The 3,035-nt window shown below is 43.9% G+C and overlaps 1 non-coding gene across 1 annotated transcript; it reads left to right on the forward strand.

The window, feature by feature from the left end:
- Window positions 1-648: 648 nt before the first annotated feature.
- On the forward strand, window positions 649-830 carry LOC119451159 (U2 spliceosomal RNA). The gene has a single exon (XR_005191700.1). It is a non-coding gene; the product is annotated as a U2 spliceosomal RNA (small nuclear RNA).
- Window positions 831-3,035: the final 2,205 nt, after the last annotated feature.

Consider the following 3,035-nt stretch of genomic DNA (forward strand, 5'->3'; position numbering starts at 1 on the left):
CTTAAGGTAAAGGGGTGGCGGGCCGGGCCGGGCGGGTAACGTAGATTATTTCCGGGCCCGGGCCGGGCCCGGGTCTCGCCATAAAAGTTTTGATCGGGCTGGGGCGGGCCACCCAATGTAAAAACGGGCCCGGGCGGGGCCCGGGCCGCAAAACCGGCCCGTGCAGTGCTCTAATACACACACACACACACAGGAAAAAAAGAAGAGAGACGTCGGTCGGCATTTGCTTTTATACCCACTACAACATGCTTACCTCTCTTCACTGCTATATATTACGCTGAACTGCTGTGACTGAAATCACCGCAGAAGTTCTTGTCTTACAAAAAATTTAGGTTCACTATTAATTGTTTGTTAAGTGCCTCTTTGCATTTTATATTTGAAACCCCCGCTTCTATACACTTCGTATATTTGGGCATAAAATCCACTGCTGAGTGAAACCCTTCAGTCCTTAGCTAAGCCCTCTATCGGCATCCCGATTCATAGGATATTCCCTTCTCGAGCACATTCGCAGGCCTGCAAAGCAAGTATGATGATCGAACACCGTATGTATTCTAATTAAACTGATAAACTGCCCTTGGTTTAGCTTTGGAGCATTGCTTATCTGTACCACATACTTATAAGTCGCTCTCACGAGACTCGTTTGATGCATTCGCTTACTTTATACTGTAACTTGCGCATTTGTTCTTATCAGCTTAATATCTCATACGGGTCCTATTTGGACCCAAGATATTAAACTTATTTTTGGAAAGGGGCGGTGTGCTTGAAGTTGCTTCACCTCCACCACAGGTTGGTATTGCACTTGCATGCTCTGCTTTAATGATACGCTCTACCCATTTCTGTACCCTAGTTCCCGAACATCCTTTGCACTACGAGTAAAGAGTGAGCGCAATTGCAAAATTAGCCACTACCACCCATCTATAGTTGTACCTTAACTTAAGCATGTAAGCTTTCTAATCCGTGAATAAATGTAGGCTGTGTATTTGGCTTAAGACCTTTCTGCACCCTACAGCCAATACACCCTCTGCACCAAGCACAAGACGCTTGACGTGCCCCGCTGAGGCTACGTCCCTAAAAGAGCTGCTCAATTTTCTCCTGGAATTAGCCATGCCTTGCGCAGAGCTCAATGGTGTAACATTTGCACTGCGTTATGTACCCTCGCATTTCATTGTTTCTGATATAGTTAGCGAGTTGCATGAAACTGCCTTGATGCACCGCGCTCCTTGGCTGTCAACCTAGAGTAAGATTACTGTAGTGATACTGTGAAACAACGGAAATTAGTACACCCAGATTGAATATACGCTGCGGGTCTGCTGATATGTTGCCGCTTTGTGTTTTTTATTTCGCGTTTGTCATTATTTGACGCCGAAATGAAGCTTGATAAAGCTTGCGTCAGAATGATAAAGAAGCACGATAACTCTAAAGTGCTAGACAATTATGCTAGACATATCATCAGCACCATCATCATCATCATTCTATATTTTTCCGCAAGGACGTCTTCAGTAGCTATTGAGAAAAATGAAGAACACGCTGCAGCGAATTGCTATACATATTCTACTCTGGGTGCCCGAGATGCAATCGTTACCTTAGCAGATGTTTTTAAACGCAGTCAAGTATCCAGTGTCCATGAGCTATGCGACTTGCACCTAGAACTGCTGGCAATGTATTGTGAAGAACCAAAGAATTCGATGCCCCTCAGGTCAGAACCTGAGAGAACATGACCCTGAACCTGAAAGAACGGCGTTCGGTTGACATAGTATAGCCGGTGCCAAAAATACAGTTACGAACAAAAACAGAAACATGGACAAACGCAACGTTTATTTGTGTTTTTTTCGTGTCTATATTTCTTCTGCCGGCCATAAGAACAAACGCCTTACAAGTGACTTTTGCACACTTGATTTAGGGAAGAATGCGATTCGCATTGAAGAAGGCGTTACAAAGGAAATTAGAAATTTCTTACTACAAAACATCGCAAATTGTTATATTTCAATATGTCCCGTTCTTCTTTAACTGCCCTGCCCACCCTATTGGCTTCCTTTTTTTTTACAAGTGCACAATTATAAATTCAGTAAAATGGAAGTTTTACGCTTGGACAAAACATAAAAAATTTAAGCAATTTATTAGGAGTAAAGATGGTTGCTTATCATTGAATAAACATGGTGAGAAACTTTATAAAACTGAGCTTTGGAAAACGCCCCTAGACAGTTGTTCACCAACCCGCTATTTTTTGTCATGCTTGCCAAAATAAACTTTCCTAAATAAACTGTGTACTCTCGTGCTAAAGATAACGCAGTTGTTTTATAGTTCTGACTTTCTTTCAGAAGCGCCCGTTAAGTATCAGCATGCGTCTTCGAACCGCTAAATAGTGTGTCCCACTTTTCCGTTTCATGTCATCACTCTATTTCACTCACCAGTGCCACCGCTAACTTGGATCTATAGACACCCAGTGAGAAACACGTGTTATTTGTGGGGCTCGCGAAGAGAAATAGCTGTTGTCCCCGTGTCACATTAGCCGATGTAAAATCCTCTCTTCTGCTTGACCGGTCACCAAAGGCAGATGAATGCACCGAATATATTACGCAGGTAGGCATGCATGAAGGGAAGGTGCAAAGTGAACAAAAGGGAGGCGAGACAGCTGTAGCTTCTTCTAACAAGCTGTCAATTCCCTCAGGCGCGTCTGCGGTGAATGGCTTTAATTATAAGCATATAAAGACTAAGCCGGCCGCTAATGACGTGCGGAAATTCTAGTAATTACGCCTTGGCCAGCAGAGCAAAAAATTTGAGCGAAAGAAAATTACCGGGAAGAGCCGAGTGACAAGGGACGAGAAACCCTTCACCGTCTCAAACTTCTCCGCCCCGCCCACTGTCATGCGCAGCGATATGCTGCTGGCGAAACTATACGCTAGATGGAGCACACGCCGACGGGCCGCACTTTTAAGCTATTCCGAGTGTTTATATCTATATATATGCCGACCATAAAATTTCAGCAGGCACTGAAGCCAGGGAAAGCATAAATGTAATTCAGTTTGGTTGAAATT

This window comes from Dermacentor silvarum, chromosome 4, assembly GCF_013339745.2.
Source record: "Dermacentor silvarum isolate Dsil-2018 chromosome 4, BIME_Dsil_1.4, whole genome shotgun sequence".
NCBI lineage: Eukaryota > Metazoa > Arthropoda > Arachnida > Ixodida > Ixodidae > Dermacentor > Dermacentor silvarum.